The sequence below is a fragment of the Mustela erminea genome, chromosome 5 (assembly GCF_009829155.1).
Source record: "Mustela erminea isolate mMusErm1 chromosome 5, mMusErm1.Pri, whole genome shotgun sequence".
NCBI lineage: Eukaryota > Metazoa > Chordata > Mammalia > Carnivora > Mustelidae > Mustela > Mustela erminea.
In genome coordinates, this window is record NC_045618.1 from 142,374,638 (window position 1) to 142,388,447 (window position 13,810).

Genomic DNA, 13,810 nt, shown 5'->3' on the forward strand with positions numbered 1-13,810 from the left:
GAGCGAGGGGGCGGGGCCCGCGGGGCTGGGGCGCGGCCCAGATCTGGGGCGGGTGGCGGCGGCTCCCCAGCCTCGGTCGCGTCGGCTGGACGTGGGACTATCAGCGCGCCGCCCGCGGGAGTCCCCGGGCCCCAGGTCGTGCGGGGACGGCCCGGTGCGCTCCTTGCTCCCCACCCCGCCTGGCTCGCCCGGAGCGCCGGTTCTGCCCGCGGCCCAGACGCACGGGCGCGCCCGCTGCCCCTGCGGGGGGGACGAGTCGGGTTAGCGCTCACCTGGGGTGGGGACAGGGGCCAGGAGGCTAGAGATTAAACGCCTGTGACTGCTTGTAAACAGGAGGTGCTGGGAGAGATTCACCACGGCGGCAATGCTGCCTTCCCCTGCCTGTCCCCTACCCGGCCCTCCCACGCAACGCAGTGGGCAGATGATGGGTCTGTGGCAACCTGAGGGAGGTGAGTCAGCCCCACCCCTACCTTCAGGAAAATCGAGGGACACGGGGACACGGAAAAGGCTTATTATGACTCAGTGTGAGACGTGCCCTGACACAGGGAGGGGTAGCCAGGATCCAGCCCCGGAGTCTTTTGCACTGGGCTCTGAAGGATGAGTAGGAGTCAGCAGCTAGACAAGGGAAGGGCACTGGTGGAGGAGGGAACAGCAGATGCCAAAGGCTCAGAAGCGTAGAAGAACCCTGACATTTTTTAAATAATAAGAGTCCAGGAGTGGGGGCACAGGGCTCCTCATTTTCACCTTTTCAGGGATTCCTCTCACCCCTCCGGAGCTTTGGAGAGTATGGACAGTTCACCTTTCTAGACCCTGGAGAGCCTGGCCTGTGCTGGGAGATGCCCGGGTAGCAGACTCGGGGTAGCAAACTGGCCCGGTAGTCAGTCTGGGCAGGGAGGTAATAAGGGTGAGTTTTCCTCCAGCCTCCTTAAGTCCGTGGCCCAGGGGTGTGGTACACTTGGCAGGCCTCCCTTAGCCCCAGGCCAGATGCTGTCCCACCCAAGCGGGAGAGGAGAGCAACTGTGTGTGACCCTCAGGTGGTGGCTCAGGTGTAGGCAAATGGACCGGCAGGAGGCTGGATTCCCAGTCCAACAGAAAGACCCTCAGAGCCTAGCATTGCCACCAGCCCTTGAAGCACCCAACGGGGTCCCCTGGCCCAGCCTGCTTGGCCTCGAAAACAGAACTCACTGCTCCCCAGGGCAACCTGTTCTATTCCCAGCCAAAGGGACCCTCCCACCAGCTGGTGCTTCGCGGGTGAGTAAACCAAGGCTCAGAGCTCAAGAGGGCCTTGCCTAACCACACAAGAATAAGGCAGCAAAGCAGGGAGAGGCCCCTGATCTTCAACTTGAAAAGCCCAGAGGCAGCGTGTCTGCCCCCACATTGCCATCAGTGAGATCTGTCTCAGCTCTGCCCTCTGGAATCCCGTCTCGCCTGCCAGCTCCCTCCACCCCAGGATGGGGATCAGAAAACTTCATTCACACACTGACCCCAGGACTCAGCCTGTCCAGATGAAACTAGCCCAGTGCCTCCATTTTACAGATAAGGAAACTAAGGCCAAAGAGGGGACAAATGTCTAGTATGTCAAAAGACGTACTAGAGAGACAGGAGGGTCGAACAGGAGTTCAACATATATGACTCTCAATCCTGGGCCCTGACCAAGAAATTCCCAAGTCCCTGACGCAGGCCTGAACCAGAGAAACGGAATTCAAGATGGTGGCCTTGATCACAGCACCCGTGACTGCCTTCCCGCCACATCCTGGTCCTAGCAATGACAGAGAAGATATGTTTGTCTGTAAGGTGGGTTCCTGGAAAAAGGGCATTAGGTAAAAACTTAGAGAATATGAATAAAACTTAGAGCTTCAGTCAATTACAATGTACCAATAGTGATTCACTAATTACAACAAATGCACCATACTATTACAAGATCTTAAAATGAAGGATGTTGGGTGTGGAAGCTATGTGAACTCTTAATGCTATCTTCCCAGTATTTCTACAGATCATAAAGTTTATTTTTAAAATGAAGTTCATTGTGGGCGCCTGGGTGGCTCAGTGGGTTAAGCCTCTGCCTTCGGCTCAGGTCATGATCCCAGGACTCTGGGATCCAGCCCCGCATGGGACTCTCTACTCAGCGGGGAGCCTGCTTCCCTCTCTCTCTCTGCCTGCCTCTCTGCCTACTTGTGATCTCTCTCTGTGTGTCAAATAAATAAATAATTTTTTTTTTTAAAAACTTAAAGGGACGCCTGGGTGGCTCAGTTGGTTGGACAACTGCCTTCGGCTCAGGTCATGATCCCGGAGTCCCAGGAACGAGTCCCGCATCCGGCTCCCAGCTCCACGGGGAGTCTGCTTCTCTCTCTGACCTTCTCCTCACTCATGCTCTCTCTCACCGCCTCTCTCAAATAAATAAAAATAAAATCTTTTAAAAAAAAATTTTAAAAAAATGAAGTTCATTGTTCAAAAATCTTTATCATACACTGTATGTATAGCCACTCCTCTGTGATTCCCCCCGACACACAGAACCTTCCCTGCCCCCATTTCTCCTGGGAGCAGCAGCAGCTGCTGGTGGTGGGACGGGGGCAATGAGCACACCTGGGGAGGGGTAGGTTCACTGACTCCCAGAAGGGACCCTGACTGTAAGCCTACGTGTCTCCCACTGCTTGGGAGGAGCAGGGGGTACCTACACCCAGAAGTCTTAACTGTAGTACTTGCCGTCCCAGCAGGAAGCCCTCTCCTGCCCCAGGTTTGCACATTCCCAGGAACAGGCCAGAAGGCATTCGGTACAGCCCCTCCCACTCCTGTTCTGAACCCGAGGGAAGCTCACAGCCCGTGACTCACAGCTCACAGTCAGCCCACACAGGAGGGAGTCACATCCCCCGGGGGGGGGGGGTGGCAGGGGGCAACCACTCCAAGAAAGAGAAGAATGTCCCACCTGGGGAAACAGAGCTATGGGAAAAGCAGAACTGGGCTTAGAAATGAGAATGACATTTCCATTTCAGGAGATTCACAAAGCCACTGAGTCAATAAATAAATAAACCAGAGAGGGGTAGGTGTAAGTGGCTTGTTTAAAAGCAAAAAACTTCGCTTAGAAGAAAACACAGGCAGGAAGCTCTTGGCAGTACTGACAGTATGGGGTGGGGGGCAGTCTCCCCAGGCAAGGGCAGTAAAAGCTTAAAAAAACCAAATGGGATTGCATCAAACAAAAAAGTCTTCTGCTCCAGTGAGAAAAACATCAGCAAAACGAGAAGGTAGCCTAGTTAGTGGAAGCAGATATTTGCAAGTAACATGGCGGATAAGGGGTTTGTAGACAAAATATATAAAGAATTTATACAACTTAATATTTAAAAAGAGGCAGAGGACCTAAATAGACATTTTCCCAAAGAAGACAGGCTTGTGGCCAACAGGACACAAAAAGATGCCTCATCAAGGAAATGCAAATCAAAACCACCATGAGAGATCACCTGGCACCTGTCACAGACAGCAGGACCAAAAGACTGAAAGTAACAAGTCTTGGCGAGGGTGTGGACAGAAGGGAACCCTCCTGCATTGCTGGCGAGCATGTGAACTGGTGCAGCCACCGTGGAAAACAGTATGGAGGTTCCTCAAAAAGTTAAAAATAGAGCTACCCTATGATCTAGTATTCCCACTTGTGGGATTTATCTAAAGAAAAGAAGATACTTTTCTTTTCTTTTCTTTTCTTTTTTTTTTTTTGGCGAAAAAGAAAGACCACAGAGGGGGTGGTGGTTGGAGGAGGGGGAGGGAGAGAATTTCAAGCGGACGCCCCGCTCAGCACGAGCCATACTCGGGGCTCGATCTCACAACCCTGCGGTCATGACCAGAGCCGAAACCAAGTGTCAGACACTTAACCAACTCACCACCCAGGCACCCAAGAAAAGACCAATTTGAAGAGATACATGCCTCCCACTCCGCAGCATTATTTGTAATAGCCAAGATCTGGAAATAGCCTAAGTGTCCACGGACGGATGATGGACAGAGCCGTGGGACACACGCACAGTGGACTATCAGCCTTAAGAATGAGATCTTGCCGGGGCGCCTGCGTGGCTCAGTAGGTTAAAGCCTCTGCCTTGGGCTCAGGTCATGATCCCAGGGGCCTAGGAGCAAGCCCCGCATCGGGCTCTCTGCTCAGTAGGGAACCTGCTTCCCTTCTCTCTCTGCCTGCCTCTCTGCCTACTTGTGATCTCTGTCAAATAAATAAAATCTTTAAAAAAATAAAAATAAAACGGTTAAAAAAAAAAAAAGAATGAGATCTTGCCATCTGCAACAACATGGACGGACCTAGTGGGTATTATGCTGAGTGAAGTAAGTCAGAGAGAGAAAGAGACATATGGAAGATTTTGTTTCCAAGCGGAATCTAAGAAACAAAACAGAAACAGACTCACAGATACAAGAAGGAAACCGTCAGTTGTTGGAGGGAGGGAGACTGGAGAGCAGGCAAAAGAGCGCGGGGGATTAACAGGTCCCTACCGGCTGGGCCGCACGGAAGCTGTGGGGATGTCCTAGAGCACAGGGAATAGAGTCAGTAATACCGTCCTGACGGCGTGTGGTGACAGACGGTAACTGGACCTATCGTGGGGACTGTTATGTTTCAAAATATTGAATCACAGGGCGCCTGGGTGGCTTAGGCAGTTAAGCCTCTGCCTTTGGCGCAGGTCATGATCGCAGGGTCCTGGGATCCAGCTGCGCATCGGGCTCCCCGCTCAGTGGGGAGCCTGCTTCTCCTTCTCTGCTGCTGCCCCTCTCGTGTGCACTCTCTCTCTCTCAAATAAATAAAATCTTTAAAATTTTTTTAAAAGTTAAAAAAATAATCAAATCCCTACAATGTAAACCCCAGACTAGCAGGATGTTGTGTGTCGATCACGCTTCAGTTAAAAAAAACAATGCTCTATTGACATGGAAAGCCATGAAAGTGGAGAGACTTAAGAACAGGTACAGGACCCCAGAATCTGTCTGTGGAGAGTTCTAGAAGGGTAGAGAAAGTGGAGGAGGGGCGGCAACTGTGCCTCTACAGTCTTCACCTTCTTTACAGAAGTCATCTCTCTCTGGGATTACAATTTTATGGAAGCAAGATTATTCCCATCTGAAATAAATCTGTGTAGCGCGCACTTATGTTCTTGCTTCTGTCTGTTCCCTCCTACAGAGCGTCTAGTTCTCGAGGGTCTGCCCCTGGCGTTCCTAATGCCCAGAACCGGGGATGGCCTCTATAGCAATGTACTCAGTGAAAGAACAGATGAATCCTGTCGAACAAGGAATCGATGGGGACTCCCCAGATCAGAAGCCCCGAGCCTTCAGCCTGAAGAGGCTTCAGGGTGTCCCCAAGACTAAAACTCGTTCAACCACTTTGGGTCACTTGCAATGACCACCCCCCCAAAGCATCACCTCCCCCTGCCTCACCACACAGGATGCCCTGGCTGCGCATGGGCCCAGACGTCTACCAAAAACATGCATAGGAATATTCATAACAGCATCCGTGGTAGAAGCCCCATCCTGGAGACAGCCCCAACCTCCCACCACAGCGGAGCGGACGGGCAGACTCCCCATGGTCAGTCCACGCGTGGACTGGTGGGCAGCAGTGAAACAAATGCTCTAGACGCACCAACACTGGGGACGATTCGCGCCTTCTGGCTCTCTCTAGCCTTTTTTTTTTTTTTTTTTTAAGTAATCTCTCCACCCACCGTGGGGCTTTAACTCATGACTCCGACCCCGAGATCAGGAGTCACGCACTCCACCAACAGGGTCGGCCACACTCCGGATTCTCTGTATTCCTTATGCTTTGACGTCCCAGGGCTAACCAGTTCTTCGCGCTGGTAAACGCCCGGCCTGGGGGCCTTCAGCAGCCCGGAGCCCACGCACCACACCACCTTCTCCAGGGGCTCACACTCCAGGCCAGTGTTCCCGGCCCTCGTCGCCACAGAGCCAGGTTCCAGACAACTCGACAGACAACTGGAACAGAATTACTCAGACTGGCCAGTCCTAAACCTGTTTACCTTGCCTCGCCACTCCCGGGGAAACCGTGTGAAAGGTTCCTGCCCAGGCTTTCCCCTGGCCCCTCGGCTAATGCCCACCACCCCTCTTCACCCCCCTGGCTCTGGCCTCCAGGATGAGCCCCGCCTGGGAACTTACCTAACAGACTCCCTTGCAGCCCCAGCCGTTTCCAAATCTGATGGCCTCAAGACACCTGAATAATAATAAAATCAACATTATAAAACAAGCAGGCGGGGGAGCCGGGAGGGCCGGCTCAGGCTGTGCAGGTATGTCCCTAGGCCATAGGTGCGGGTGCGGAGGGGGGGCTGCGCCTCCTGCCTGCACCAGGCTTGAGCTGCAGCCTGGCCCGTGGCCACCCCGCAGGTGCCACCCCAGCTGGCACACGTGCCTGGCGTGGCCGTGGACTCCCACCCGGAACTCGGAAGCCGGGTCCTCCCTAGGTTCTGCTCCAGCTGTTACCTGCCTGGATCACAGGATGACCTTGCAGCGCACCCCCCTTTCCTCAGGGGTCTCGGTGAGTTTCTGAGAGACCCCTCCGAAGGGACCGAGGTATGTCTTACGTCCCTGCCAGGGCCGAGGCTGGTCCTGAGCCGGGGCATTGACAAACCCAACTGCCGTGCTCCCTCCTCTTCAGCCTCCCCAGGGAGGGGGAGCACTCCTCCGAGATAACCTGCGAAACTTCGGACCACAGACTGAGTCCGTGCCAGGGCACCGCGCTCAGGGGCCGGGCACCCCACAGGCCCCTCCCTGTGCTGTTTGTCTGCTAAAGGCCCCACTCCTCCCGACTTGGGGGGACAGGAGGGATCACATCCATAGGGAATCGGAGGGGGGAGGAGGACAAGGGGGAGGAGGAGCGAGAAGACGGAATCACCCCAGCTCGCGGCTGCTGCCTAGAGGCAGGCCACCGGGTCCCGTTCCCCATTCCCGATACTGGTAACTCAGCAGAATCTTGCTCTCACAGATTCGGCTAATGCGCTCCGCTCAGCGCCCGTTTCAGGCCTCAGCCCGGCCGCCTTCCCCCTGCAGGACACACATCTCCAGGCTACCGTGGGCCTCAGCAGCTTTGCCTTCACACCATCCACCATCATCCAGGAGCGCAGCTGTGACCTCCCGGGGACCGCCGCTTCCTCCAGCGAGTGTCACTGGACCTGCTGCTTCGGGCCCGTCATCTGTCCATTCTCTCTGGCTTCTGACGACAACGTGTCCCTCTTCTAGGATTTCTGTTTCAGTCAGACGCAGGCAGCTCCTCAGAATCAGCTCCCGGGCAGGAAAGGCTCGAAGAACCGGCCAGACTCGGCCAACGGGCCCTCCCTGCGGGTCTCAGAGACTCCTTCACCTCAGAGACCCGGGCAACCTCCCCTCCTGTTCCCGGGGGCTCTCTGGACCACCCCGGATGGCCCTTAGTTGTCCAAAGGCTTCTGATGCAAGAAACTGCCTCTCTCGGGGCACCTGGGTGGCTCAGTGGGTTAAACCTCTGCCTTCGGCTCAGGTCATGATCTCAGGGTCCTGGGATCGAGCCCCGCATCGGGCTCTCAGCTCAGCAGGGAGCCTGCTTCCCCCTCTCTCTCTGCCTGCCTCTCTGCCTACTTGTGATCTCTGTCTGTCAAATAAATAAATAAAATATTTTTTAAAAAAAAGAAAGAAAAGAAAGAAACTGCCTCTCTCAGCCTCGTGCTAAACACCATTAAAACCAGAATCTCTCCATATTGGGCTTTCCTGGAAATACGAGCACTGACAGCCCCGGAGCCCGGGACCCTTCCAGTGCAGCTGCCCCTTAGCTGGGGTCAGGGGCTCAAAATGGCTGATGAGGCCTCTTACAACAGGAAGGAGCCAGACCTGAGCCCCCTGGCACATCCCACTGGGCCTCCCCTGTCCTCAGTCCCTGGCCAGATGCCATGTGCTCCACCCAGAGGGGAGGTCATCCCTCCCCCAGGTACCTTGGCTAACCAGCAGCGCCCCTGACTGAATGAACATCAACCAGAGCTTGTGGACTGTGTGGCTTGCACTGCCAGCCATCGTAAACATGACAGCACTCGTTGGAACCCTGCTGCTTTCCACCCCTCAGGATGTCCCAGACGAAGGTCAGGACCCAATGGTCAACACAACTGGCCAGACTTCAGGCAGCCATCTTGGCACTGGCGCCTTGGCCCGCAACCACCCCCCTCTGCACGTTGATTATACACACTGTTGGGTCATTGAGGGTAAAGGATTCAGAATCTCTTGCCCCACAGATACCCCAAATCACAACTGTCTCCTCATACCTGGAGGCCAAAAGCAAGGCCTGGCCAGCCCACTCCTATACCGTCCGGAGTTACAAACGGGACTGGCAATGATCAGGTACACATGTTACTTCTCAGAATCCACACTGCTAGGCTCTTGGAAAAGGCACTCGGTAGAACTTTTCTGTCCCTGAGAGGGGCCCCGAGAGGCTGAGCTCAGGGACATAATGGTTTCCTCAAACATCTTTTCAAATTCCGATCCAGCAAAGGGACCCCAAACAGGGCCTCCTTCTAGCCCCAGGGCTTAATCTCGCTTAATTCAAGGTCCTTGGGCAACTCAAAACTCAACGTCAAATTTTAAAGTGTCCTACACTCCCCTTCCTACATTTAAAGGGGGATTTGTCTCCTCCATGGTCATAAAGACATTATATAACCTATAGAGGCCTCTAAGACTGTCTCCCCTATCTTTATAAATTTCTAATCTTGCCCCCATCCCACAAGGGCTGGCGGCCAGAGCCAGGGCATCTATCCTCCTAGACCCCATTAACTATAGGTTGTCCTGCGGGCCAGATGGCTGCTCATCTGACATAGGGGCCATCTGAGCTTAAACTTCACACACACACACACACACACACACACACACACACAGAATAAACACAAAACCTGTCAAGTATAAGCAAACACCATCCTGTTGGTTACTGGTCTCCGTACTCTCGGCCTGGGATTTTTCCCTGGTTTGTAATCCAAGGCCCAAACCGTCCAGGTGAGCCATTGCCTCACCAGGCATCAAGTTTGCTTAGCACAAGCCCCACAACCCCAAGACCACACCACTTTTCTATCCCCAAACAAACCAGCTGAAACAAAGAGCCCACAGTAACTGGCCAGATGGGAGGGCCTGCCTATAGGCTCCTGCCAGAGCCCAACCCAGCCTTGTCCCAACCCCACTGAGTTCCAGGAACAGCGACCACACCCCCACCCCCCTGAGAAGGGACCCGAGCCCACACCGCAGATGACATCTCCACGGCCCGCGAGCCAGCTGCTGGCGATCCCCAGGACAAGTTCACCCCGACTCTTGAACTCCTGCCCCAGCAATGCCCACAGACTGCCTCTGTGAGGCACAGTGGATGCAGACCCTGACTGCTTTCCTTCCTTTAGGATTAGGGATTCTGGGATGTTTCTGAACTTGCTGTCTGCTTTGCCAGGATCCTGGTTAACTCCTTGCTCCCTGTGGAAACACACACACCTACATGTCTGTGCAAACATGCCACACCCAAAGGCAAATCTGGCCCAGGTCACTCTTCTGGGCCAGCCAAACAATTAATGGAAATAATGCTTTCCCCCAGGGGGCACCTGCCTCATACTAGTCAACCCCAGGACCCCCTTGAGGAAAGGACTGCCTAACCCCTACTGCCTTCCTTATTAACCCTCCAGCCTTCCACCAGGATCTCTGGCCCTGCGGTTCCCACCAGGACCACCACCACCTGTCCCCCTGGTCACGTGCAACACCATGTTGCCTCACACAAACTTCACTAAACCAGGAGATCATACTCTGACAGCATCACTGCTGGACCTGCCAGCTTGACTCCCCGCAAATGATAATATTAGTGAAATAAAAAAACGAACAATAACAAAACAAACAACTATATATGTGCACACTTTTAACACTCTCCAACCCCACTGAGATACTGTTAGAAACCCTGGGAATTTCAGATTGATTGCCTTGGACAGTGCCACATAAACTGAGAATCTTAGGTATGAGCCAGCCCAGAAGCCCTGATACTTCTAGTTGTGTCACTCCCTACTATTCTTTCTTTCTTTTTAAATATTTTATTTATTTATTTATTTATTTGACAGAGAGAGACAGCAAGAGAGGGAACACAGCAGGGGGAAGGGGGGAGGGAGAAGCAGGTTCCCCACGGAGCAGGGAGCCCCATGCGGGGCTCGATCCCAGGACCCTGGCATCATGACCTGAGCCCAAGGCAGACATTTAAGGACTGAGCCACCCAGGCACCCCTATTCTTTCTAATGATACAATTTTTTTTTTTTAAGATTTTATTTATTTATTTGACACAGAGAGATCACAAGTAGGCAGAGAGGCAGGCAGGCAGAGAGAGAGAGAGAGGAGGAAGCAGGCTCACCGCTGAGCAGAGAGCCCGATGCGGGACTCGATCCCAGGACCCTGAGATCATGACCCGAGCCGAAGGCAGCGGCCTAACCCACTGAGCCACCCAGGCGCCCGATACAATTTTTTTCTATGCTGTCCAGGAAAACTTGTGCCCTACGCTCTAGAAGTCCCCTTATCATCACCACAAAGATTCAACACAATGTCAATGCACCAGAAGGCCCACAGTATTCCTGCCTTTTTTCTTTTCTGGTATTTTCCTGTTTGGCTATCTTGTTCACCCGGGGGAGACCACCCCTCCTGGGGCCAGTTCCTAGAGATAGTTAATGACCAGCTTGGAAGGGTGCCTTTCACATGCAGATTTAGCCAGGTGGAGCTAAAGCACCACAGCAGGACGTAATAACAGAGGACTAGATTTGTAGACTTAACTCTGGGCCAGGGTCCTGGGATCTATCCTGTAAGGGGCTCCCTTCTCAGCAGGGAGTCTGCTTCTCCCTGTCCCTCTGCTGCTCCTCCTGCTTCTGTGTGCACCCTCACTCTCTTTCTCTCTCTCAAATAAAATCTGAAAGGAAGAAAGGAAGGAAGGAAAGAAGAAAACAGACACACAAATCAATGTAAGAACAGAAAGTGAAGATACTGACCCACACACGTGTACTCAGCTGATGCTTGACGACAGTGCAGAGAGAGTTCAGTGGAGCCGGGACAGTCTCCTCGGAAAGTGGTGTTACCGCCACCGGAGGTCCATATGCAAAAGAATAAATTAACCTAGACCAGACCTTACATAAGAATATGATCAAAATTGGGGCACCTGGATGGCTCTGTCTGTGGAGCGCGGCACGCTTGATCTCAAAGTTGTAGGCCCGAGCCCTACGGTGAGTATAGAGATTACTTACAAATAAAATCTTAAGGAGGGGCGCCTGGGTGGCTCAGTGGGTTAAAGCCTCTGCTTTCAGCTCAGGTCGTGATCTCAGGGTCCTGGTGATGAAGTCCCAGAAAACCTCACACGGGAGTCTTAAGATTGGCAGCCGTCCTGGTGACTTAGGTGGCTGTCCCGTGCCCAAGAGAGACAACTTTCTATAAGAACAGGAACAAAGAGAGGGTATCAAGTTTCTGGGTCTTATTGCCATTCCGGCCAGGGTACTAGCTTACAGCCAAAAGGCAGACGCTCTCCTCCCTGTGGAGTAGCCACGGGCTAGAGGATTACAGCCTGAGCAATTGACATGCAAGTGTTCCAATAAGACCATACTCCTTGAAAAAGCCCTGGAATGAGAGTAAAGGAAAAGGAGAGAAAGTACTCACCAATTTTGCACCGAAGCTCAGAGTCCAAATGTGAACTCACAAACCTCCTGGCTGGCTCGCCAAAAATGATGAAGTCCCAGAACCTAAGTCAGGTTCGGTGGGGTGAGGAGGTTCGGAGCCGACGACTAAAGAAAGAATTCTTAAGACGTCATTGGTGCAAAATGGTGGTTTATTAAAGCACGGGGACAGGACCCGTGGGCAGGAAGAGCTGCTGCCCCGGGTTGTGAGGAGTGGTTGGTTATATACACAGGAGTTGGGTAGGTGAGGACAAAGGGGTGTTCAGAAGGGCTATTGGGGCAAAGAATACTATCAGGATATTGAAGGCTTAGTTGCTATCAAGTAAAGACAATTGGAAGTCTGGTGGAATGTTACATTCCTGCTATCAAGCATCTTGTTAATGAGATTTAAGTTTAGAAGAAATTTAACTTTATTTACTTTTCCTTCTACTTCCACCTCCTTCGTTTTTATGGAGGGGAGGGTAACATTAGGCTTGAGGAACTGAGTTCTGTGTCTTTGGAAATTGGGCTATTGATAAGGTAACTTCTTTGTTGTAATCTCAAGGAAATTTGCAAACCAAGGGAGACTCCTGTCTTGCAGGATTGCGATCTCAGCAAGTTAACTATTTATCATTTTATGGCAGTCAGGGGTGCCTGAGGAATGCTACACATATGGAGGGGAGCGGATGAAGGGGGGGGGTGCAAGGCGCCAGCTTTTGCTTTGTCCTCAGCCAGCCTCCTGCTCCCTCATCACTGGGATCGAGCCCCACATCGGGCTCTCTGCTCAGCGGGGAGCCTGCTTCCTCCTCTCTCTCTGCCTGCCTCTCTGCCTACTTGTGATCTCTGACAAGTAAATAAATAAAATCTTAAAAAAAAAAATCTTAGGGAGAAAATTTACTCAAAATGGATCACAGACCTAAATGTAAAATGCAAAATGACAAAACTTCTTGAGGAAAACATAGGAGAAAAATCTACCTGACCTTGGGTTTGGTGATGAGCTTTTAAAGACAACACCATGGGCGCCTGGGTGGCTCGATGGGTTAAGCCGCTGCCTTTGGCTCAGGTCATGATCTCAGGGTCCTGGGATCGAGTCCCGCTTCGGGCTCTCTGCTCAGCAGGGAGCCTGCTTCCCTTCCTCTCTCCCTGCCTGCCTCTCTGCCTACTTGTGATAGATCTCTCTCTGTAAAATAAATAAATAAAATCTTTAAAGACAACACCAATGGTATAACCCATGAAAGAGAAAAAAATGTGTAATTTCAACTTCATTAAATGTATAACTTTGGTTCTGTGAAAGACAATGTTTTAAGAACACGTAGAGAGGGGCGCCTGGGTGGCTCAGTGGGTTAAGCCGCTGCCTTCGGCTCAGGTCATGATCTCAGGGTCCTGGGATCGAGTCCCGCATCGGGCTCTCTGCTCAGCGGGGAGCCTGCTTCCTCCTCTCTCTGCCTGCCTCTCTGCCTACTTGTGATCTCTCTCTGTCAAATAAATAAATAAAATCTTAAAAAAAAAAAAAAAAAAGAACACGTAGAAAAGGGGCATCTGGGTGGCTCAGTTGATTAAGCGACCGCCTGCAGCTCGGGTCATGATCCTAGAGTCCCAGGATCAAGTCCCGAATTGGACTCCCTTCTCGACGGGGATTCTGCTTCTCCCGCTGACCTTTCTCCATTCATGCCCTCTCTCTCTCAAATAAATAAATAAAATATTAAAAAAAAAAAAAAAGAACATGAAGAGAAGCCACAGATGAGAGAACGTAAGAAGATACTTGCAAAACACAAGTCTGATGAAGGACTTGAGTCTAAAATATATAAACAGATATTAAAAGTCAACAGTAGATAACAAATAACCCAACTGACAAATGCGCAAAAGATCTGGACAGCTCCCTGCAGGAGACACAGATGACCACGGACACTAGGTGACGATAGGCACATGAGAAGATGCTCAGCGTCATTTGTCACCAGGGAAATGCAAATGAAAGCAATAATGAGCCACTACTACAGACCTACAGGAATGGATAAAATCCACAACACCAACCCCAGAAGCCACCCACAATGTGGAGCCACAGGAACTCCCATTCATTGCTGGTAGGAATGCAGAATGGCATGGCCACTTTGGAAGACAATGTGTCAGCCTTTGTTTGTTTTGTTTTAGCTTTTATTTATTTATTTGGGAGAAACAAAGGG

General features: G+C 52.0%; 1 long non-coding RNA gene across 1 annotated transcript; it reads left to right on the forward strand.

Annotated features, from left to right (window-relative positions):
- The first annotated feature begins 6,031 nt into the window (after positions 1-6,031).
- On the forward strand, positions 6,032-7,475 carry LOC116590050. Its single transcript, XR_004285514.1, has 3 exons — positions 6,032-6,260; positions 6,358-6,508; positions 6,956-7,475. It is a non-coding gene; the product is annotated as an uncharacterized LOC116590050 (long non-coding RNA).
- The last annotated feature ends 6,335 nt before the right edge of the window (positions 7,476-13,810 follow it).